At 34.6% G+C, this 27,072-nt stretch overlaps 1 long non-coding RNA gene across 1 annotated transcript; it reads left to right on the top strand.

The window, feature by feature from the left end:
- The first annotated feature begins 18,388 nt into the window (after positions 1 to 18,388).
- On the top strand, positions 18,389 to 20,753 carry LOC136841357 (uncharacterized). The gene is made up of 3 exons (XR_010853902.1): positions 18,389 to 18,604; positions 19,537 to 19,753; positions 20,208 to 20,753. It is a non-coding gene; the product is annotated as an uncharacterized lncRNA (long non-coding RNA).
- The last annotated feature ends 6,319 nt before the right edge of the window (positions 20,754 to 27,072 follow it).

Here is a 27,072-nt window from a genome sequence, read left to right as displayed (position 1 = left end):
GTAATAGCGTTCGGAAATATTTAGATAAAATATAGCCGTATTACATATGTAACAGTTGCTTAACTTTCCTCTTGTTGGTTGGTTGGTTTAGATTACGCAGGCCTTATACCATCATTGCCTTTGCCTCAAGGGGGTGCTAAAAGCAATCGCAGGTACGCAAAATATTAATCTCGTTCTTTTTAAATATTTATTTTGTTCTCCCTACCTTACATGACAAGACCACTGATATTGGATTGACAATTTGAATTCGGAAATCGGCTTGTTACTTTAGTCGAGATATGAACAGCACTTCCACGAATTACTTGCGGATTGAGAACTACCTACTTCCCTCTTATAACCGACTCAAATAATTCGTAACACAAAAACAGACGGTTAATTAGATATCAGTGTCATTCACAGCATATTTCATTCCCCATCTAATCTCTGTCTGTCACATTATACGCGTATTCATTTTCATGAATAAATTACACTAAGATGGGTGGTGTCATTTAGAAGGAGAGTAAATACGTAATATTAAAATTACCCCTTGCATACAGTTCAACACACTGTAGCTGTGGTTTTTGATTGTCTTTATAAAGAATGTCAAATTCGCCCAGAAAAAAAGAAAAATTACGATCAACATTTAAGATCATTCGTATGCAAAATGACTCGCAAAAGGAACAAATCGTAAAAATGAAAAGAAAGCACTAGCATAATTACCTCCTCCAAAAAAAAAAAAAAAAAAAGGGATGAAATGCAAAAGTGACTTTCTTCTTTTCAGAAGTCAGAAGCAATCTCTCATCGTTCCAGACTCATGACCCAGACATTTGCATTTCAATGTGTACGCTAAAGCTCAATGTTTGGGCTTGCTTATTTACCTGTCTTGTTTGCTGTCTCAGTCGCTTTCTTTCTGTTTAGTTTATCAAGATTTCCGGCCGTTGTTCTGCAACGCATTGTTCTCTTGTTTTATTTTATCTTTTTTTTTCAAAGCATGTACAATGATGTAGACCGGGTTTTAAATGTTAAAATGAATTGATCGTTATAGAAGAACACTTTTGGTAACAAATATAGAAAATTAGCTGGAGAAAATTTGTTTTAACTTGATGTGTACCTTGTTGGGTACAGGCCATTCTGTAAAATATTCAGCCCAGATACAAGTGGCGTTTTGTCAAGATTTCATGATATGTCAGGATTCCATTATAAATCTGACACATACGACAAACGACCGAAAATAAGCCAAAACATTCGTATACACCTAAGTACCAATATCCCAATATATTATATACCCAACAAACACAGTACGCATGAAAATGACAAAAAATAAGTACATAAAAATGTTGTAAGCAAGAAGGAGAGGTATTCTGAAGTGAAAACCACTTCTTCGGGCTGATTGTGTGAGTGAAAGAATAAACACTCGAAGTTTTGTCAGTACCTGATATCCCGTGACACTAAAATTAATATATTGTAAGAGCTAAAAAGACGCGAGAAATATTCATAAAATAATAAGGCATAGATGATGTTATATATATATATATATATATATATAAATATATGTATATATATATATATATATATATATATATATATATATATATATATATATATATATATATTATATATATATATATATATATATATATATATATACATATATACACGGTCTTGGTGAATTAGTTTATAAATGTCAGCAGTCGAACTCGGCGGTAACACTCGTGTTGACGATGCATTTGTTGACATTTGAAAGCGGTTCCAGCCCCACTCCTCAATGTATAAAAGAAACACCGACTGAAAGTATCGTTAGATTTAATGAAATTTTGTCTCCCGCATGATGGAAGCCGATCTATTTATATAGGGTATTCATTAACATTTTTATCCAATAATGAATTGCAGATATTTATATTGCACTAGGAAACGTTACAATATTAACATAACAGAATAGCCTATACAAGAAAATATAAGCTTCACCACAGCAGCGGAACTACTGCTGTTTGTTAAAGGGAAATATGACTAAATAAGTCTGCAATTCTCTCTGCCTATGTATGGGCTTCTGACGCACAGCGACTTCTCTCCATGAAGCTTTTTATTTGCTGAAAATTCAGGCTCATACACACTGTATAGTTGGATGTAAAGCATGTGAAAAGTAAATATTATACACACACAAACATATGTATACTTAGTGTTATTAATGACAATGATAATCATAATCATAATAACAATAACGATAATTATTATGATGATGATTGCTAAGAGATTCACAATTTCGTGAAAAACCATCTATGTATTAAAAATCCACAATTATAATTATAGTAAATATATTACTATGTAAAATAAACAAAGACTCGAACATTCGAACGGTGTTCCTCATCAGTGCTAACACGAAAGTCTTTGTTTATTTTACATAGTAATATATTTACTATATAACTGTGGATTTTTATTACCATGATGATTATTAATATCATCAGCAAATTCAGTTATGTATGTTACAATTTTAAACAGGTGCGATGCAAGTGTCACTTTGCGTAGAATATTATAAAAAAAGACGAATTTACTTTTTATGTACAAAACTTTTCACCTCCTAAATAATAACAAATACGCCGCTAAAAAAGGCCATTGAAAGAGGGCCAGAAAATGCAGAGAAAGTTAGAGAATTCTAAACACCAGAGTTAATTATTATTGACACAAAAACAAACTGATTGACTCTCGGGTCATTGACAGCTATTCAGTGCTTGATGGATGGCAAGGTCTATTTCATAAATGGCCAAAAAGACAATGTTTTCCAAATTGTTTCTTTCTTTTTTTTTACGATATTCAAGTTTGATGATTTGTTTTGCCGAATGTAATGCAATGTTAACGAAATTTTGCCTTTCCTTAATCTTACTGAGGCCTCTTGTTCAGTATATACTGGGATGCTTGTTCAGCTGTTTACGTCCTGTTTACTTCTACTGCAATATTGCTGACCTTTGATCCTGTCTCTTCTGTTTCGGATGATTCCGTTTTTTTTGTTTTTTTTTGTACGGTTTGACATTGCATGAAAATGTTGTTTATCAGGATAAACTCTTAAGAGGCGAGTTTTATACCCGAGAAAAAATAATCTGTGTATCAGCAAATCATTTTTATCAATTCAGAATCAAAGGTGCTGGTCGAGTTTTGTGATTTCCAAATCACTATAATTTGAAGGCATTCAATTTTGGCGTTCACTGTCTTCTGCAAAAGAGGACAATTAATCTCTGCGCAAGAGACGGCTCAAGTGACGCCTTTTGTCACTGGATAAAGATAAGATTCACGGCTTCAGTCCTTTTTAGCTCTAGCTGAGAGTCTCACGTCTTTTGGCTCTTCAGGAAGTCAGCTGTTTGGATTGCATTAGCTTCAACAACTCTCTATCTCAGTTCCATCCTTTAGAAACATACTCGTTTGATTTCACATTAATTCACAATTTATTATTATTATTATTATTATTATTATTATTATTATTATTATTTAAGTTATGAAGCATATAACATACAAATGCTTTCCGAATGAAAAGGAACATAAAAATTTCGAATTCTTAAGATATATTTTCAAAATTACAACAATAAACTTTTCGGAAAATGTTTTATTATTATTATCATAATTATTATTATTATTATTATTATTATTATTATAAACTGACCTACATTCTATCTGGAACCCACTAAAGATCCAAGGAGTGCGCGGAATATAAATAATGAAATATTCCATCAAAGAATTTCCAATAGGATTCCATCAAATTGCTGAAAACACCGTACAACGGTGAAAATACTGAAATGAGGCAAAATAGATGTAATACTCGTTCGTAAAAACGGACATTTGTTGACGAGCCCAAGATAGTTCAAACTTTTTTCACTGCCTCTATCAGGCAAAGGCAGGTCTGTGATAATTGATTATTACAGTTATTATATAGTAATGTTAGATACTGAGTAAACACAGCCGTGAAGGTTAAGTTAGCTTTTATATAAAAATGAAGCATAGTAATGTTACGAAAATCATTCCCTTGAATTACCCGATTTATCAGCAGATCTTTAATTAACATTAGTAAATGAAATATCTGCAATATTTCTGGGTGCCCGTTTGCTCGTAAACTGTTAGAAAGATTTTTTATTATCAAACTTGTTTTAGATGGAGAACAGTCGTATGACACACAGGCTGTCAATTATTCTCTGCAGTTAACTGCAATTCAAATACGGAATTCAGCTGTCTACAAATTTATATATCTTTATTATTCACTCACATCCTTGAAGTTCTGGAGCTGTAGAGGAAAATAAAGGTCATCGATAAGTACACAAAAATGTCCATGAAGGAAAGGAATCATTTTTATGGGAAAATCTGAAAAATTATTACAAAAAAAGATAGCAACATAACGGTGGTTATGTTACCTGCTCTGAGGTTATAACATTGTATGAGAAACCCTTCAACTAACTTTTGAAATTGTGATACCTCGCATGACTTTAATAAAACAAAACATGAATTATAATACATACATAATCTCGAATGCGTTATATTGTCGGCAGCACGTTCTTCGTAATGCAGCAAGACGTTCTACATAACCAACAAATTATAAAATTATAATTGATAGTGTTAATAGAGATCAAAGTTTCTGATGCTTTCTATGACCTACATAATGATCCGATGACTGAAAAAATCTTCATAGATTATGTGAGTGCCAATAATTCTGTCAGGAATATTAAAAAAAAACAATATTCTTGTTTACTAAAACACAATCACATTATGCTTAGTTTGTTGGTAAGTAATTTTCGGGCCTTTAATTAGAGCAAGTGTTATGATGACTTAGTGCATTTGGGAGAGTTAATGAATTTCCGAGAGAGAGAGAGAGAGAGAGAGAGAGAGAGAGAGAGAGAGAGAGAGAGAGAGAGAGAGAGAGAGAGAGGGGTGGCGCTTTTCTCGTTGCATACTTCACAGTCATAATGAAACGATGAAGTAAGCAGACAAATAGAAATGTAATGATTTCTCTATCGTGACCTTTCTTCATTATGTGCCCTACCTATAGGTGATATTTGCACTGTTTTAATCCTTAGGTTTTGCATTTTTTTCAGCATTCGAGATAAATAGCAAGAGAACTAAAACCCATGAGTCAAGGCTGAATTTACTCTGTAATCTCTTGTTATTTTTTATGGAAATCCAACAAGATGGCAAATGCCTCAGTCTTATCAAGTCGGGACCTTGAAGGGTGAAAACGGGGATAAGCAAAAGAACGGCTCTCAAGTTGGAGCCAAACCATAGATCTACCTCTCGCAAAAAAGAAGGCTATAGGGTTCTAGTCTACAGACACACAGAATGGTCTTACAGGTTATTGGTGCAAATAAAGAGAATGAGACTGAAATAACGAATACGAGGATAACTTGTCTCTGAAGAATAACGATAAGAACAGGTGCCCTGACGTGTGTTGCTTTGATTTTCTCTCTTAACCAACTGAGGAGTTGCTAACGCGGTAACATGGAACGATAGGAAGAATGAAGCGAGAAGAAAAGCTCTCTCTCTCTCTCTCTCTCTCTCTCTCTCTCTCTCTCTCTCTCTCTCTCTCTCTCTCTTGGATAATTCAGCGAAATTTGCTAATACAGGATATATTCAATGATTTTCTGACTCGTGACAGTGGGTAAGAAATTAAGGTTATGAAGATACCAGCGCCTCTTGAAGAAATTATCAGTAAATAATGAGTTAGGATGTTCAGCGACTATAGGACGTTGGTAATTCCAGAATACCAGGAAGAGCTGGTGAGGGTCACATTTTATGTTCGTGAAACCCTTTGGGTAGGGGATGCCCTAATGATACCCACATATATGTGAGAGGAAACGTCAAAGAACCTTCTTAAAGCTACATCCTATTAGGAAATGAGATACAGATACTCTAGGAGAGTAACCATCCAAATGCAAGCAAAATTCTTAAAAATCATTATTATTATTATTATTATTATTATTATTATTATTATTATTATTATTATAACAGGCAATCAATTTACCGACAAGCTTCAACGAAATGTTATGCCGGTTTTGTAAAAAAACAAAGAGCTGATGCAGGATAAACAGAACAATAATTTAAGGAAAATATCAAACAAACTAGCAACTCAAAAATCAACAATAGTCGTAAAGCAATAAAACAATGAAATCTCTCATGCTAAATTCCACTACACACTTCGCATGTTTAATGTACTTGACCATTAACCAGTGTAAACACAGAGGAGTCATTTGTCATAAAAAGAAAATAATTACTTATATTAGAGACGATTACCAATCTAATTACTTTGTATTTATACTCACACATGCGAGACGAACAACGTTCTAATAAATCACCAGTTCTGAAATGTGGCGTCACAGCACGGGATGCGGGAATGCCTTCTTGTGTGCTAAGGCTTATGTCAGTATTCCTTGCTCGAACATCATCGAGGAAGTCTGTAATTCTGAAAATAACAAAAGAATATATAAAGCAAATGTAACTACGATGTATATTCATTATTGGTATATCTTAATCATATGTGTCTGTATTTGATAGAATATTTCTGAAACGGGAGAGAAATATCGTCTAATTAAAATTATTTCAAAATATCCATTTGTTGAAGGGACATAAAACAGAATGAGTTACCTCATTGGGTGTAATTTGCATCTAAGGGACTTAAACAGGCTAAGCAGTTATTGAGATGTTGACAGTTCGAAGAGTAAATAGATATAACGTAATCACTAACGTAAAAAATGCTTTCAATATATTTAAACTATAAACTAAGGACACCAATAACGCTGAAAAATAAATTACTTAGAAAATGTGGAAATGTACTGATGATACTATATCGAAGGCAATAGTTCCCACCAAACGGTCACTTTCAACACCAGAAACCTCAAAAACAAGTAAACCACAAGCGCTACAGGTTTTGGAAAGCCGTTTGGGTTGTAAATTTAAAATAAGATTATGTATAGTCTCTTAATAAGCAAGTCTTTACATACTAGAGCAACTGTCAAGACTACGAGAACGCTTGGATTTAGCTCGCAAAACAATGACTGCAGGTCACAGTTTGCCAAAACAGTCCCTGCGCGGGCCCATAACCCTGCCACTCCCATACCACACCCCCTCTCATTTTCCCTCTGCTTCCTTTCTTCTAAAGGCCAACACCGCCTGCCAACAGGTCCTGCTTTTTTTTATTTAAGTATAGGGGAAACATACATTCCATTCTTCATACTTAACATATCTGAAATATCGTCACTTGACCTTCCTGCATCAAAGGAACCGCAGAGGTTGCGATTCAACTCCCTTTCAACGCTTCTTTAGAATGTTCTTCCTATCCTTCCTACCAGGGAAGATATTCCCACTACCCCAGCCACCCTCTCTTTTTCTTCTCCTCTCGCTTGCTGAAAAAAGAGAAAGGAGAGAACCCTACGGCCCTCCGTCAAGGCGACTATGACTTCTACCCTACATCACAGTCCCCTAAATGGCAACTGACAGCAAACATTACCAAACTTTCCTCATCTCCGCATGTAGCATTTGTTTCAGCGTCCTGCTGCGATATAGACAGTTTCAGCAAGACAGTCATTCATCTATATTACGTAGTCATACTACTCCATCACATGGCGTCTTTATAGGATGCCATTGGCAAGAACTTTGCCGAGCCTCTTATCCAGCCAGGACCGAGTTCGCTCAACTTTCTAACAAAATGACTCTTCTCTCCGACGTGACGTTGACCAGGAAGCCAATGAACTGAGAATACACAGGACCGGTGTGCCAGTTGGTCTCATTAACGTGCTAATGATCCCATTGACTTCGATGACTGATCTGGCCGGGATTCCAGTAAGTTGGAATATTTGAAAAGTCTGTGGTTCAGATGTTGGACTAACGAGAGGATTGTTGACATACCATGATTAAAGGTTGTTTAGTGAAGCATTTATCTTTCCATAATCCTGAAAGGTACCTTCAATCTGACTCAAACTACTCCTGAAATTGAAGAGCTGGAGAACCTCCTTGATTTTGTGCAAAAAAATCCAAACGTCAATGAAAACTTTCGAAATTAAGATAGTTACGAAGAGGACCCAGATGTGGATATTAAAAGGCCATGGAAAACTTTAAGAAAACCTTCACCAAGTTTTCCAGTCCACTCGTCAGTGAATCATGATTCCAGCGACCTCGCTTTACGGTATTTAAGGATATCATTAACACTGAATCGCTTCTCTGAAAACCGTTTTCACGAAGAAATACGGTTGTTTCCCAAGCTTAGTAATTTTTGGTTTTAAACAAGAAGTACTTTCATTCGATATTTTTAATGAGCAATTACACATAGACCTTATTTTCGCTTTGAAAGCCTTTATTAGCGGGACAGACTACACGAATTTCAATATTTGGGAGACTCATTGTTGCCCAGTAATCCAAAATATTTTTTCAGGTATGGACAGCTTTTCTATAAGTAAATTTATTTAATGAAGGTTTATTTCATTATATTACCTGTGCATCTAAGCTGTATAATTTAAAAAATTAGCGTTTCAGTGGTATATTTTTTTCATTACGTATGATTCAGCAAATGGCAGGGGAACAAGTAATTTTGTGCGCGCGTAGGTTACCAGAAACACCATTTATTAAAAGATGACCAACTGCCCAAACTAGCAAGTACATTACTTTTTTTTTTTTTTTTTAAACCATACCCCCTGGATTTCAGGGTAAACACTATAGGGGTAAAGTTGAATAGCGATTACTTTAGATTAAGATATTTCAACCATCATCCAACATTAACTCTTGATAACGGTTGTTACCAACTCGATTAGGTTAAGGAACGTCCTGGTCACTCATGCATTATCAGGATCAAGAATAAATGAAAATAAGATAAAAATTATGGTTTTTCCATCTTCTGGTATACCTCCTCCGCTCCCCCCCCAAAGTTTCAAGTTAATAGTTTAGATTGCAAAATTGCAAACATTTCCATACATGGGAGAAAGCTTTACTCTCCTTACACGACAGTTCATCGCAGGTGCAATTTTCTGATTCCGTGCTACACGAAATCTGACATTACACTTTGTATCAATCATTGTAAATACAGTATTCAGTCTTATTGCCTTGCAGTTTACGAACGACCGCCTTTATCTTAGGAACTGGAACATTTAGACTAAAGGCCAACTCGATGGGACCTATGAGGCCATTCAGCGCTAAAAGGGAAATTGAGTAAAGGTAGTCAAGGTGCAACAGGAGGAAAACCTCAATTACAATATGAAGTTGTTAGAAGAGGGTGGAAAATAAGATGGAAGAACGTGAACGGAGATTAGTAAAAGGGGTTGCAGCTAGGGGCCAAAGGAACTGCAAATAACCACCTTAAGTAATGCCTACCGTGCACCTTGTGAGGGGCACTGATAGCACTACCGCTACGGGGCCTTTATCTTAGCATCTGGTATTACGCGTCTGAACTGACTTTCTCTGCGCACCCTAGAACCAAAGTTGAAATCTTAAGAGCTTTTAAACAATCTTGAAAAAGCTCACACTGCTAACAGCTCATTAAGTAAAATCAAAACTCTGAACATTTGTACAGAGAAAAAAAATATTTATAGGGAGAGTCTTTTAGACTGTTCACCTCAATGTTTTATTACGTAGTGACATTACTACGAACCATTCTCAGTAATTTTAATGTCAAAGTACAGCTCTCATTATGCAATATGCTAGCTCTCAACCGTCCTAAAATACATGTAACTTTAGGCGTATGTTACTAGAAAGGTTTATCACCATTAAAGGCATCACATACAACTTAATTTTATTTAGGGAAAAAATTATTAACATGGCATAGGTAATCAAAATCCTTTTAATCACTATCGTACTTCGCTGCTTAGTTCCTTAAAGCATTTCTCCCAAAAATACCTTGAAGCCATGCAACAATGTTTCATTTTCGATTAACACAATCCCCTCTTCACTATCCCCTCTTCAACATCAAGGTATCCAGAACTCTTTTTGAATGTAGTGACTAAATGCATTACGAAGTTTTTCACCATTACATTCAATTTGTTTTCCATTTGTTACTGGGTTAAGGCTTAACCAAAATATACTGTTACCTTACAAAAATTTCTTTTAAATAATTACATAAATACAAAGAACGAATGCTTAAAACTATATGCATAAAAAACAATTAAGTAATGCAGTAAGAATTATCAAATTTAAATTGCCTCAAAGGGTAAAGAATGTTTTTTGTAAATTTTGCCTTTTATAATTCCAAGAAAATCAACATCTTTTGCTTTTAAAGAACTTAACAACGTAACTTTCCTATTTTAATATTTTGACAATTAATAAACCTCATTTTCTGACAAAATCATGTTTGAATGTAAACGGATAAACTTTAAGGTAATGATAAGCACCTTATCTTCAGGTCCACATTCACGGTGTACAGTCAGTAGGCAGAGTTGGATCAGCACTTAAAAATTCTAAATTTTTTAAACCACACAACTCAGAGGGGGCCAGTCCTGTTTTTGAAGACACCTGAAATGACAGGAAAAGCTGAGGTATCCCTATAAAACTCGAAAAGGGTATTCAACTGGAACGCTAAATGTTGAAATAGTTTATTTTCCCCTTATATTTCAGCTATTTATCCCCTTATATTACAGCTATTTAATGTAATCCCCGTTACCGCAACCTTACACACACCTTAAGTTCTGTTTAGGTGTTAACCGTTAGTAAATTTGTTACACGTGTATGCCATACGTAAATTTAACAAAAGTAAAATTGCACTGAAGTGAAATATTTTCGACTAGGTATCTCTTAACACATTAAAGGTTGTAATTGTACCAGTTGAATGGCCCCGATTTGCATCAAAGCTTCTGGAAATAGCTCCTCATCTAGTATGTTGACCACGAGGTAAATTTTGTAGGTTAAATTTTAAAGTGTTAATCACTGAAGTGAGACTTTGAAAATGTTGAAGGAAATTAAACCGTTTGAAATTGGTTTTAGGCTAGTGGCAATCTTCAAAATGAGCAGAGAATTACAAACTAGTCATCCTGACAAATGCAAAATTCTACGTAATAAAAATTATGAAGATATCTAAGGGCAATTTTATTTGCATGCGGTAAAAATGGAAAAAAAAAACGACGCTATTTTTATCTCATGTGATCTACGTCCATGGTCAAATTTTTCAAAGTTCATAAAAATTGTTCAATGGAGTAAAACAGTTTAAAAAATATTTGAATAGACCCAATTACCAGAAATTTTAACCTTAAAAATTTTCCAGTCAGTTAGCATCAGCATTACTGCAAATAAAACCTAACATCTAATTCATAACTAATCTACCATTGTAACAATTTTATGATTATAACCCTTAACGTGGCAGTAATTACCCTTATTTTCCGTAACTCAAGATCAGTCTAATAAACCTTATTGTCTATCTCAAGATCAGTCTAATAAACCTGATTCAGCCTAATAAACCTATTAAACTAATAATGTCAAAACATTTTAGCCCTCAGCAAATGATTTCTGCACCAAAGATTAATGGTATGTTTCTGATTTAACTTTAAATTAATAATGCTTGCAGAATAGCTATACACCGTGTTAATAAAACTTGTACTTCTGAATACAATGCTCATCAATCTTAAACCTTACAAAAGAAAATACTTAGGGCTATCAAAGCCTTAATTTATGGCTTATACACTTAGTGTAATAGTCGTAACTACCAGTTTCTGATAACTTTTGCCTACAATGCAAGTCTAATCAAGTTGCGATAGTTTGCAAATGTACCAAAGTTAAAAGTTACTTTCCACAGGAAACATTCCTGCAGTTTCCAGCTACCTTATCCCATTCTGCATACCTTAGCTTTAGCATAATGAAACAAGTATCCTACAGTTTCAGACTCGACTCTGAACTCCATAGAAGACTATCTCCTTGCCTATTCTAAGTACCTCAACCATTGGCAGACTGTTTCATGCACCTAACACTTTAGAGAAAATAACTTTGGTACACTTAACATTTAACATTGAGCCCTGAAGAGGTGTTTCCTTCAATTATAATCAACCTAACTTAGAATCTTTCATTTTTATTATTTTACTGTATTAGACTACCGTGGCTATAAATAAAGCTATGTTTAACTCATTAAATATCTAAGTATATATGATAAAAAAAAAAAACAATCCTTTAGCTCAGCATGTTAATACCTAATTTTTGGACTAAATCTTTCGAGATGAAACAGGCCTGATTTAACCATCAGTCACTTACCACCTGAATGAATGAATGATTTCGAGTTACCTGGCATCGTGACAACCATGACCACCTGAAAGAAAAATTCCCCCATGACTTGTGTAGCAGGTCCTAGGACCTACTACACAAGTCATGGGGGTACCCCCACCCCTTCAGGGGCACCGCCCCTGAAGGGGTGGAGGCAAAAAAAAATTGAGTTAAGTTAGTAAACAGAAGCAAAAATACTTAACTTTAGATAAAATTTCGATCGATGACTAGAATGATTCATCTTCAGTGAAGAAAAGGCTCGTCTCTTGGGAAGAATTGCAGAAATAGTCAGCGTGGATAACATGAACTAGAAACCTGCAAATAATACTCACTTTAGCACTCATAATTAACCAGTAAACGCAAATTACGGTGACCTCAGCGGTAAATTTCTTTACATCTGTTCTAAGATTAATTCAGGAAAACGTGTTAAAAGCAAATTGAAATCTCTCTCTACAACAAAGCACCCACAATTTAGAAGTCATTACAGTCAAGTACAGGTGGGTAACCGTTCATTACAAACTCAAGTTGAGTTGGTCAACTGATAACTTAAGCACACGGCATGGCATGAAGTCAATTTTATCAAAGTTATCACTAAAAGGCCCTTAATCTAGAATGAAGAAAAAAAATAAAACCTAACCAAATATTATAACTTCGCTTTAGCTTAACTGAAGGTTGTTCATTAACACAAACTAAATTAAACTAATTAAGAATTTAAAATACAACTTATCAAATTCCTTAATATCGCCGGTAACGAGGTTGGGTCTTAGTCAATGCTGTTTGCAGGACACAGAACACAATGATATCTTCAGTGTAACTTCATGATAATCACCTGAAATCAAAGTTCATTAAGAGTAAATATTCATCACTATTATAACCACGCCAGTATGACTTATGAAAAGGTAACTTTAATGCTAAAAAGGCGAAATGGTAAGTTAATAGGAGAAGTTCAATACTTTTACATTGGGAAGAAGTAATTACGTTATATTAACTGAAATCAAAGTTTTTAAAATACATCACCTTAAATTTTTACCTAAAAGTTTAAAACTTCCGGACCTGTTCATTGGCAAACTTAATTGCATCAAGCGTTAAACAAGGAAAACAAGGACTTTACAGACCTATCAACTGCCACTGGTCACAGTGCCCATACTACCACAGAATTAAATAATTGCATCAATAGGGCGAACCACTTCTAGTAAAATCCAAGACGTTTCATTACAAACAAGCTTATTGAAGCTTCATTAAAAAGTTAAATAGAAGCTTATTTGTAAGCACCCTTAACACTAACAACTAAAGACTTCTGATCACAAGAACTAATACCATGAACTTACATCACAGGTCCTTTGGTGCATAAAAATTGAAGACGGAACATCCTTCGGATTGCTTTGGCAGAGATAAACTCGCTGAAAACATTTAGCTGTTAAAATAGAAGGGACTCTTACAGAAAGCACAAGGGTATATGGATGACAGAAAACGAACGTACATATCAAGAAATGACCTAATGAGAAGAATATACTTTACGAACGTACGCAGTCCTGTCTTAACTTGGGATAAGACCTCTCCGTAAACCAAGCACTTAATAAACTAAGAAGCAAAAGATCCCATTCGAAATTGCGAAAACTACATAATTAAAAAGAACTTACCTTTACAGCCCTCAGAACTCTTCCTAAACGAACACATAAACGACTAAGCAGACCAAATAATAATTTCCACTGTTATTAGTTTTGTTAACGTTTCAAAGCAAGGATCGAGATTTGGCTCGTTTTCCTGAGTAGTCATTGAATCGTTTTGTTTCTCGCTTATCCATTGTTGGAAGCTGCCAAGGATCCTAAAGGAACACCTGCAAAGAGTTTTTGGTGCTTTTATGAAAAAAAAATGGGAGACCACTTTTAATAATTTTCGAGCTTTATTTAAACATGTTTTATGTCGAATAAATTTGACATTCATATTTGTAAAAATGCTTGCTACATAAAAGATCTACTTATAAAATAATTACTAATCAGATGCAACATCGACATACGAATTCATTTTTTTTCAATATAAGACAATTTTTTTTCTGTAAATCGTAATATGAAAATCTTGATCAATGAAAGATGAATATTTGTAAAAAAAAATTATTTTACCACTAAGACATTAGATGCTACATTGTGAAAAATCTGTATATTCCATTTTTAAAAATATTAAATATTTTCTAATTAATTTTGCAGTAGGCATAAGTGCAGCCTGTGAGAACCTTTCTCGCACCGACGTACTGCAGTACTTGATAGATATTTCATCTTATTCATAAAACAAAGTCCGAGTGTCTTTATAAGTCTAATGCGAATTTTCAATGGCAGATGACAAAGTTTGTGGCAATACTCATAAGCATTTGTAGTTTAGTCCCTCTTTCCCTTGTGTTAATTCGTATTGTAACACTGATAAGAAGATAAATAATAATAATGATAATTTTAGTACTCCAAATTACCTGCTCCTTTATTTAGGTCTAATTTAGAAGAGGCATAGACACTCAGTAATTACTTACACATTGCAAATAGTTTTCTCTTTCCGATTTGTGAAAGAAGTTCACAAAACCAGTGTTTCCATCGATCTCCGATGATATGCATATGGAAATATCCTAATATATATTAGAAAGTGTCGTAAAAAATAGTTGTTCATTATCGCCAAAAGAATGAGTTGAATATGTCTGCAGGGGCTGAAGAAAGAGTACGTCTCGCACCCACCAAAACTGGCCCAAGATTTCTCATTCCAGATGAGAGAAGAAGAAAAGACACAAAACTTGGTTTAACACAAACCCGAAGCCGATGATGATCCGTCGAAAATGCAAAAACTTTCAAACTGACGGAATTGTGGGGAGAGGGATTATGATCTGCTGTTTGTCATTTTCTTACTTCTTTCTTGATTATTTAAAACAAGAGAGAGAGAGAGAGAGAGAGAGAGAGAGAGAGAGAGAGAGAGAGCACTAGTTCCTTGGACTTGTACAGTATATCACAAGACTTGAAATTAAAAAAAAAAATAAAACACAGTCTTCTGTAAATAAAACTCAAATTATGATTAGTACATCAACCTAACTGAAGCATAAATCAACAATATTATCAACTAAACGACATTTGGTTTTGTAACACCAGCTAGGCATACCAACAAATGAATTGCAAGAAGTAAATGGACATTAATTACGTATATGACGCCTCCTGCGGAAGGGCATCAGATAAATGAGATCTCGAGTTGGCGATAAAATCTGCAATTTACTCAGGCTCCCGGAAGTTTGCAAATTGCCGGAATTAAAGCTGTAATTTTCTCTTTGCCGTTTTTCTCTCATGTGATTTTTCCGTCTATGTTTTCCATTTTCAGATTTTAGCTGATGTTCTAGTAATTACTTCGAGATTTTTTCTTTTATCTAAGACTAAAAAGCAATGATAATCCAAGATTTTCTTTAATTTCGCCTTATTAATTCTACTGTCCTTTAAAATAAAACTTTATTTTTAAGGGAAAAAAAAGGCACTCGAACATTTCCCTTAAATTTTGCCACTATAACTTCAGCGTTCTTTATTTTAGTTTCTCATATAAATCTCATAATCAATAACTACATATATATATATATATATATATATATATATATATATATATATATATATATATATATATATATATATATATATATATATATATATATATATATATATATATATAATCTCACTCTCTCTCCGTGTTCAGGAGACAAAAGTAATGGGACTACATGGTTAACTGCCGTGTGATGAATTTTTATTTTATCTTTTACTATTTCTGTTTTCCCTTTGAAGCCTGCAGTACCGTATGACCTACCTAAGAGAAAACATTTTTTTACTTGTTTTGTGACGCAATCTCTATTTATACTTGTACTTCTCTCCCCTTGAAAATTGCGTCAGAGTTTCCTTTACCCGAGATACAAAAAAATGCCTTTTTATTTTTTGTTTGTATTTCCAATTTCTTGCAACGTTGTCGGTAACGTTTGTAAGGTTAGCAATTGCAACGACAGCTAATATTGATTTTTCTGTTGCCCAAATGCATTATAAAAGCGTTTATTAAAAAGGACATCATCTAATATTTACGGGCATAGTCAAAATTAGCTTGCAGCCGTAGGGTCAATCCATCTGAATACTGTTCATCATTGTTTGGAGAGAGAGAGAGAGAGAGAGAGAGAGAGAGAGAGAGAGAGAGAGAGAGAGAGAGAGAGAGAGAGAGAGAGATCAGGGAGCTAAAATAAGAATTTAGAACTCAATTCACAGTCGTGGGGAAGTCAAGCACATAATAATGCTAACTGGTGACAGAAAAATTGGTTTACAAAAGCCACGTGATTTCTTCGTGGGAAAAGAAATCAATGAAATTGTACGTATATATAAATATGGATTTAGCTTAAAGAATTCTGAGTAAAAAAAAAAAACTGTAAGTAGGTAATAAGACAAAAGGAAACAAAATCCCTTCGCTGCACCGACAATTATTGTTCCCGTGTGGAGACAGGAAAGGAATCAACTGCCTTCCAAACCGAAACCTGGATAAAAGAGGGCGATATGGCACTGAGGTTATATCTGCTTTACAGGACGAGTTAAATGGGTCACAAAGTGGCCGGAGACCCGCACTGGCGATTGCACGTGTAACCACACAAAGGCCACCCTCCCATCACCGTGCCTGCTTCAGACGGTCCTGAACAGGCTTTATTGAATTTCTTTGAGGGCCCCGGGCCAATATTCGACGGATAGCGGCAGCTGCATTTCCGTCAAAATGAAATTCCGTCGAAAACATTAACCCGCAAATATTCGTGGTGGTCTCCAGGAACGCCATTAAATACTCTTTTGCCCTTGACGATAGAAATGATTTTATAGTGTTCCTATTAAAATAAACTTTATGAGAATGAACGTAAAATAAAAAAGAACGATTTTCCAGGGGAAAATGGATATCCATTTATGATCATAATAACGAAATACGATTTATGAAAATGAATGTACTGTACCAAAAAGTATTCTTTTTGTTAAGGTCAGAATGCTCTATGTTTATTAAAGCTTTAAACGGTTTATAAAACCAATAAACCGTCTCATAATTGTTGAACAGTAATCTACAAACATTTCCTTACAAGTGATTTCGTCTTTAGTAGGCGAGAATTATTTTTTACTATTGTAACGAATTGATACTTCCAGAAATTATATCGCAACTGATAACAACGCAACAGGGATTGAAACAAAAATTCTTTTTACAAATGTTAAAGTCGTTCAAAACAGAAATTTAATTTATATTATTTCATATTTTTGTTTTATTTTACTTAAAACAAAATAAGGTTACAATAAAGTTTACCACTTTATTTCAACTTAGATTATATTTGCCAAATTTTAACAAACATCATTTGACGACACCCATTCTTTCAGCGTAATGGGTTAAATTATTTCCGTTTTATTTCCGCGTTCCCAAAAAATATTTTTATGCAAATGCAAACAAAATATTTGGCGCAAGTTAACCTGCCTAACGTGATATGTAATGAGAAGAGCGTTAATTTTGTATAACTGAGTACATTTACTTCCAAAATAAAAGTGTATCTTGCTGCAAGAGTAACATAGGAGATGCGGAAATTTCAACAGCTCAAAATTACCATAAGCGAATTTAGAAAGGATAAAACAAAACAAATAAACACAACAGATGTTGAGCAAAAGTGAGACCCCAATCTCTCACAAATCTTTGTCTTCGACGCCGGAAACCTGTCTTTTCTTCGTTCTTCTTCTCTATAAATTCGCATTTACGTCACCTGTGTCTTCTGTCAGGCACTCAGAAAAGATATGAAACGGGGATGATTGCTGTCGGGTCAGAGAGAGAGAGAGAGAGAGAGAGAGAGAGAGAGAGAGAGCGATGGTTGAAAGAAGAGTAAAGCTGTATTCATCCTGGTTATTTTTCCCATGGCGCCTTTAGAGTATTTTGTCACTACATTCAATAATAGTAGTAATAATAATATAATAAACTTTCACCAGAACTACTAGTACAACTAGCAATAATAATATTACGTCACCAAAGAAAAAGACAAATGTAAAGTCCCAAACTAGCAGCAAAGAGAAGGGACATGGCTTAATGGAAAAATTCCCAAAAGGGGAAAGCGACACTTTCATAATATCTGTATCCAATCCTTGACGTTCGACCTGCCAAAGGCTACCTGTCCGAAGTGGCTGTTTCATCATTTATCATCCCTGGCTGGAGACGGAAGAAACGTTGATTTCAGTGTAAATGAATCAGTTCATTGCTTACTCTCTGGTTCTCTCTTGTAACAGTTGGACTTTTGTCCGTTAGAAGTGGGGCGGTAGCCTAGTGGAAATGTATTTTTGAAGTGTTTTTTGTTATGTGAAGTTTAAGTGCCGTTTTAACTATTGACATATTCTTAGAAGTGGTTTGACTTGGTGGTTAAGACAATTGACGTCTCATAAGGGTAAGTGTTCTTGAGTGAAATCACCGCGGTGATTTCGAATCTTAGTTCCATGTTTGCTTTTAATTCTGTTATCTAAATAGGTAACACTTTGTTCCTGGTGATTTTACCGTTGGTATATAATGGCTTATTTACACTTTTTGAACTTGGATTGCTTTGTTTGATCACAGTAAGGTGTTAGACATGTTAGCAAGATCGGTAACAAAAAAAAAAAAAAAAAAAAAATTTTTTACTCTAAAGAAGTGTTTGTAATCCTAAGGTTTTCTTGTCACTGAAGAGCTATGCAAAATTGTGTGACGAGCCAACTAGTAACGTAATCTGCATCTACATTTTAGTATTATCTACGTTTTAGCGTCTATCATTTTAGCATTGTCAAAAAAATAAGTTCATGAGAACTTTTCTAAACTCCCAAATTATCCGGTATGAAATACTTTTTTTCACCACTATCTAATTTCGCATTATACTCTGTGTACTTGCTCGTTTACTTGTACGTACTTTTCAATACGCTATTCTAGGTGTAAAAATTTTATAAATTTTTGGTTGCAGGGGTTTTGCTTGACACCACTCTTAGTTTCTACGTAGGATGGATTAGGTTTCTTAAGAGTGCACTTTATTGCAGAATGACTTAAGTCAGTCAGTTTTGTCTATTTTTTAAAAATCAAACCATTGCACAACCGTTTTGATTTTAAGCATTCTTTTGGTCAGACTTATTTCATTTGATAATTCTAGTTTTTTTAGACTGAGTTGGGTATTTTCATATAACAATGGTTTAGCGTCTTAATCCAGCAATAAATTGTTGGATGTGGTATACTTTGTTATTACATCAACGTAATCTTCAAAGTCCGAAGTAGCAATAAGACTTTTTCAACTGTTTCATTGAAGTTGAAGCCAGTTGATCAATTTGTGCGTAATACTAAAGTCTGTGCTGTTTACAGGTGTATGTTATGGTCTCGTGCCGATGTCAAGATAAGCTTCAACAGTAGACCGAAAAATTCACCCAAGATAGTCTCCCATGCACGAACTACGCTTCAAACCATCAGACTGCCCGACCCTGAGGGGGTGGGTACCCCATGGCTTAGTAGTAGGTCTTAGGACCTGCTACAGGACCTGCTACGGGGGCTTTCGAAGAAGCCACTACTTTACCTCCAAGAGGTAAGTAATAGTTTGATGGTTCTAGACCGTTCATTGAGAAGCTTTTGTGAACAGACTAAAGCTTTTAAACTGGAAACCCTATTCATTATGCTGTGAACATGAAACTTTTCAAATTAACTTAACATTAAATAGTTTTGTTTTAAACCTGACAGGTTAGCATTTAATTCTAAAGGTCTTACATTTTAAGAGAAATGTATAGAATCTGTCTAGTAGATATATTTTAAATTATGGTAATATTAATTACTTTAAAGTACTTTATTGTTGGGAGCCTCATTTTGTTTGTCGTGATTTATTCATGAATACTACAAAGCTATTCTTTTCAAAATAACTGCTTTTAAAATGTAGTTTAACTTTGAAGCCTTGTTAAAGTTGATTTATTTGCTATTGGCGTATGTTAAACTTCCTACCTGTATGTTAACGTTTTCGCTTCATGTCAAAAATGTTATAATTGCAGGCCAGTTTGGAGTTCTGTACAACCATTCAAGGATGTGATCAATACAGCCATTTTGTTCTCAAGGTTAAGCATTATGCAGGAAGAGATATTACCTGCTGATTTCAAAGCTCAGTTAAGACTACAAACTACTTGGAGACTGCCTGATGAAATTACAGGTGCTTAGCTCCTTTCTGGTTTTAAATGTTGTTTCACCGCTTTTTGGCTTGAGTGTAGTTTTGTTACAAATATATTTAATCGTATGAGGTACTTTCTCACTGGTGTTTTTTTTTTTAATTTTGCAATTCTGACCACTTGATTTTAGTGTTTTCGAAACTTTCATAGCTGTGTTACCATTTTATTACTGGTTTCTTAATCTTTAACAAATTTTCTTTATTTTCACATTAAATTCTGAGCATTTCTAGATGAGAAGTTTGTACAGATTAACTGGAAGAAGTTACTGTGAACTATTTCTTATTCAGATTAATATGCACATTTATCCTACTTTAAATATTGTATAAGATCCCTTGACGTAGAAATTAATATTGAATAGACTATTTTTCTACTATTTTTACTAATCTGGATGTCCTTAACTATTTAGTTATCGAAGCATTAATACAAATTATGGTAAATTATTAAAATTGAATTTTCTTTTGAAAACAATGTTATACCTTGCACATTTCGTGAAATTAAGTATACTTCCTTGAAATAAAATGCCCAATGTGCAAAATACCAAGAGAAGGAGATTGTTTGGGATTAACTTGAAAAGAGTTGCCTGCAAGGTAACTTGAAGTAAGTGAAGAATCGTGGATGTCTAGACATTTACAAATCTAATTAAAAATTCCTTCCAAGGAAGGTACCTGAAGCTGAATGGGAATATTTAACCCGAGTGCTTTGCAATGTCAAAATATTCCGTTGATAATCTTTCCTCGTACAAAAGCTCAATAACTGTACGTCGTGGTAATTAAGATTAAAAATGAATCTGGGAAAATGTTTTATAGTAATGGTACTGAAAGCAATTTTTCTTCGAGTAAGACCCGAAGAAACAAATTAGTGTGAAAATCTCAAGCCCCCATTCAACTAAAAATCTTTGTCAAGTGAAATCTTTGTCAAGTGAACTTCATATAATTAATAAAACCCAATAAAAATTAAAATTGTGTACTACAAAGACCTTTACATGCATGCATTAACTATTAAAATTGTGTACTACAAAGACCTTTACATGCATGCATTAACTATTAAAATTGTGTACTACAAAGACCTTTACATGCATGCATTAACTATTAAAATTGTGTACTACAAAGACCTTTACATGCATGCATTAACTATTAAAATTGTGTACTACAAAGACCTTTACATGCATGCATTAACTATCTTCAGTTTTCAAGCACAAACTAAGTTTTTACTTATACCTAGTAGATAGAGGGTCGTTGACACTGAAAAAAAGCTGGTTAAATGTATAGAGGCTTTGATAATATTTAAGACTTACAAGACGAGAAGTAAAAGAAAATATGATTTTCTAGGATGGTAATTGCCTGTTAAGGCTAGTCTGAACGGTTAACATGTTTACAAACGATTCTATGAACTAAGGTGCTACCTTTATATTAGGAGACAGGGGTTTAGTTTTCCAGAAGCAAGTATTTGCTTTAGTTACTAAAATTAAAGTACAAATCTCATAAATTTGCAACAAAACTGAAGGGAGAATTTAGTTAAAATTTTACTGAATCTTAATTTGTTCCACACATTTACTACATATTGGTATAAAATTGAGAACTGGGATTACTATGCGGGGAAACTTTTATTGTAAGTTACAACGGCTGAAAGGATATAACTTTAATAGAATATTTAGCGTTAAATCAAGTATCCAAAAGTACAAAGAAATAACTACCAGTAAGCATGAGTATAGATATAACTATCAATAAGCATTAGTTTTCTATATTGAAATTCAAAGTAATGGTATATGATTCTTGCGTACACCCATACCCTCATGCATGAACCAAAAAGTCACTGAAAACCTTTGGAAGTATCCACACATACATTCATACACGCATACACGAGTTCAGTTGTAGGAACCCAACCGAATGGCAAAGAGTGAAAAGGGGGAAGGGTTGAAGTACCAAAAAGCATGAAAGCGAAACTAAAACGTCTAGGAGAGAAGAGAGGCGACCATAAAGGACGTGAAAGTAATATTTGAGAGGAGCGAAAAGCAACTAGAGGCCACAAATAGTAGTGGAAGAAACCATATAATAAAAGGATTTATGGGTGAAAGGAACTCTGAACCCGACAGGAAAATAAAATGTGGACAGCAAAGCGAGCAGAAGAAATACACAAAGCGAGAACATTTTGTCAAAGGGAAAAGCTTTTTCTCTCTCTTTCAGATGCAAGTAAATTTCAGTATGGCCTTTTTTTGAGTTTTACGTTTAACTAGAAAATTATTTCAATTGTCTCGCTTAGAAAAAAGACTTATTTAATCTTGTGTTAATGAGTGCAGTAATCTATAACGTTAATTTTTAGTGTCTTATTTTGAATGTAATTGCCCAATTTATCGCATTTAGATTCTCTCTCTCTCTCTCTCTCTCTCTCTCTCTCTCTCTCTCTCTCTCTCTCTCTCTCTCTCTCTCTCTCTCTCTCTCTGAGTTGTGCATGCAATACCTAATTTCTTTGTAAACCTGGTTACCGAAAGGCCCGTGGAGCATCACAATCTGTTTCTTTAGGTAATGAACTTTGAGTCGTTACAATCTGAATATGACGATCTTTTGTTCTTGCAGAGGATTTGTTCTTGTATTCATATCTTGTAACTATTCCAAGATGATTTCCCTGTTTGGTGGTTTACTAAGCTATGCCATTGCTTTTTCCAAGCAAATTTCATTTCCTTTAGCATTTTTTTATGCAACCTCATTTTTACCAAATTGGTCGTCATAACAGTGGCTATTAATAAAATAGTGTTAACTTGAACACGTTTTCTTTTTTAAGCTGTTACAAACTAATAATGGTTTACTCTGTATTGTGTACTGTATCGTTGTGATGCAGAGTATCGTGCTTTACTTTCAGCTTTAATCCTACATTCCATCTGAATTCCAGAGAGGCCTCAGGACTCAAACGAACGTTATGGCACCCGACGAGAGACAACTGGGCAGTCAGGCAAGACCACCGAGAGACAAGGCCTGTTGCATATGACGTCATGACGTCGACCCTGGTAGTCCGAAGCTTCCTTCCCTTACATCATTTGAGAACGAGGTTTTCTCGTGGTTCCGTTGTTTTATTTTTTAATTGGACCGTAAAACTTACATGCCGTAATGAAGCAGCGTGCCACGGATATATCTTGTGTGTTTTATTAGACGAACTTACTATGGTAAGTATGTAAACTCAACACTAAAGTTCACTGCAACAAGTATTTGACTTTTGCCTCTGGATAACATGACGATAACTAGCGCTGAATAATCCCTCGGATTCCAGTGCTTGGCTTCAAGCCTAAATTTCATTTTCTATTCCATTCCACAGGATAACTCTTGACTGCAATATAGTCTGTATTCATCACACTGAAACCAGCCTTACGCCATGTCAGGAGTGCAAACAAACATACAGTTAGGTTCGTCCGATAAGGTAACAAGTTAGGCCTCTGCAAGTATAGCCTACACCCAGGGCATTCGGGTCGTTTCGGCCGTAAGTCATTTAGGCTGTAAGCACGTTTACGTGCAAAATGGGCGCCGTGTTTAGTACCAGCCCCTTGGGGATGTACGTAAAACATGAAATAATAATGGTAAATACCATAAACATAACGGTAAATACCATAAACATAACGTCTTACATTGTTTTGGATGTTACTGCCTAAAGTGACTTACGGCCGAAACGACCAGGACCGCACCCAGGTATAGCTTAAGAAAGTAGCCTGAAAAAGGGATTTAGGTAGGTGTTGTGGGCAGCAAGGTAAAGCGCAATGTAAAGAAAGATTGGTTTAGTATATATTGAATTTTAGTAGGAATTCATATAAACTAGACTTAACAGAATATAATGGTAATTTTTCGGAAGACTCCAGCCAGCCATTTCGAAAGCTTCCAGCTAGGAAATGATAGGGCACTAAAAGAACCTAAAAATACCAACCTAACGTGATCTAGGGGTGTTTACTGGTTACAGTTTTCGCGTATTATCTATGGAGGGGGTGAGGGCTGGTATTGTCTTACCTTGTAAGTCGTAATTTGATTAATTATTTTTCTCTGTTATTAGGCATTTGCAAAAGTCATGTATTGAGATGAAATTTTTTATTTTGATGTGTTTTACCCAAGAAAAATATAAATTATAATGTGGGAGGTGGCTGGAGTCTTCCGAAAAATAACCGAATCTAAGATAGGCTAGCCTACGTCAAACAACTCCCAGTGTAGCCTATGTCACAGAACTCTCAGTGTAGCCTATGTCACAGAACTCCCATTGCAGGACTTAGCAAGAGCTTTGGAAATGGCACAGACATAGAAGTTATAGGTTCATCATAAGTGGATGTACAGTATAGTGATCAGGAAATAGGCAAGTTACCTATGCCAGTAGTCAAAGGTAAGGGACAAACCTTATTGGACCTACACTGGTTAAGGTAAATAAAATTAAACTGGCCTAGTATTCTAGGGTTACAGGTACAAAACAGAAGGGATGTCAACAACTAAACTAACCTCATGGCATTACTATGTTTTAATGCTCATATATACATGTGCAGATATTAAAAGACCATCTTTCCTCTTCCACAGGTAACAGTTGAGTACATATTGATTGAAATAGCTTACTGTACAACACAATACCCTACTTACAGTGAAGGGTAACTGCACAGTACATGTGTTTGTTCAAGTTTCTGAAGTACGGCACTTAGGAGATTTAAAGATTCCTACAGAGGTTCATGATACGAATATCATTGAGCAGATATTGAATAACTTGCAGAGAGCTGACATTGCTGAGTGTATTTCTAAAACCTGCTATAGCATTGCTGTTACATAATTAGTGATTTCACTTTTGGCAATAATTTTAGATGATCAGTCAACACTTGCCTCTGCTGAAATTCATATTTGAACAACTACAGTTAATGACTGAATAAATTTGATTGTTCATCAGAGCTGGTCTTCTTTGCTTTGTAGTTGTTCCCCTCAAAGTTATAGACTCTTGAGAGATAAGAAATTCCTAATACTGCCGAGGTACTCTACCATCAGGAGTGTGTCTCCAAACAGTTTACCCCAGCGTCAGAACAAAGTGACTCAAATTTTCTGATGTACATTAAGAATAAATGTAAATCATTACTGCCCAATGACAAAACAGTGGTACTGACGGTGGATGAAACTCGCCTGAAACCATATTTTGATTATAGAGGCGGAATTTCAGTACACTTGTTGAGATGCACCAGGAATAATTGGCTTGGCCAGAAAGATACAAATAAAACAATGAAGTTCCCACGGTTCTCCTTTGATGGAAATCATATTTTAGAAAATGAAATTCATTATGCACCATTCAGCTCTGAAAAAACTTCGAGATAGAAGATGGTTTACTCTTGAAACATTATTATAAACTGCCATGAAAAGCATTCTCCTCATCCACCTTTGAGAAACAAAGTGTTCATTTAGCTTTAAAAATAATCAGTGAGTATCTCATTCAAGCTTTACTAACCCTTGGAAAAAATCAGTGTTTCCCTTTTTATTCAGAAGTTGCAGATTATGTAAACAAATTTTTTACATAACGTTTGATGGACAACAATGAATGTAAAATCCCCATATAATGGTCGGTTAAATAATAAATGTGCTGCTCCAATAAGTAATGAAGGTCATTGTACAGAAAAAATAGCAAAATTAATACTATTGGCTTCTAACGTTTTATTGAGTAATTATTGTTCCCAAGAAAATAACCATATTATAGCTAACAAAAAGTTGAATAAAAGAGAAAGTTAAAAACTTTAACTAGCAAATAATAGCTGTATGTAAAAGATAATAGAATAATAAGAGATAGTTAAGTTAGAAACTTCAGCTACCAAATAATGACTATGTAAAAGACAAGTTATTTCATTCACAAAGTAGAGTAACAGTATTTTATAGTCTTGATTCGGGGTCTGTCTGCCTTCCTCTCAACTGGTAACAGTCGCTCTATTGGTGTTTCGACTTATTTGTTGCCTGTAAGTTTATGAAAAGTTGTAATGGTACTCTAAACTGATTGTTTTTTTTTTTCTCAATTTTTATGTTTCCTTATTATTTAGCGGCCTTTAAAGGACTTAATTGTATATTTGTTTTCATTTAGCTATTATCGATCTGATCGCCCATTCAACTGGTAAATGGAATCGAGATGTAACAAAGAGCTTAAGACAAGTTTGTGAGCACTCTACATAAGACTATTCAGTAAATCAGTTCATAACTAAAAGCACATAAACATTAAAGATATATCTATGAATAAGCAATTACACCATAGGAAAGTTGCCTCAAGATAACTATAAATAATAACTGACAAAATAAACAATAACTGACAAATAAAAGAGGCCATTGTGATTGTCTGAATGAGGGCCGATAAGAGATCACACGAAATCAACACAGATAGTGATGATGATGATGATGATGATGTTGGATTCATTTTGTTGTTTTAATTTGTTTAGCATGGGAATTTTGTACCTAATACCCTCATGGTCATTAAACTATTGCCTATCTCGTGCGCCCAGGATAAATATAACAATATTCAAATGATAACATTGGTATGTCGTTGGTGTGTGCCAAATGCACGGACACTTTTATACGTAAAAACTTAGAAACAGATTCCTTGCACAGGAAAGTGCCTATGGAGGCTATTTTGAATATAATAATAATAATAATAATAATAATAATAATAATAATAATAATAATAATATATTTCTTTCAGATGTGCTGCATTTCTCTTGCGA

Source organism: Macrobrachium rosenbergii, chromosome 9 (assembly GCF_040412425.1).
Source record: "Macrobrachium rosenbergii isolate ZJJX-2024 chromosome 9, ASM4041242v1, whole genome shotgun sequence".
In the NCBI taxonomy this organism is placed as follows: Eukaryota; Metazoa; Arthropoda; class Malacostraca; order Decapoda; family Palaemonidae; genus Macrobrachium; species Macrobrachium rosenbergii.
This window is presented reverse-complemented; position numbering and strand designations above follow the sequence as displayed.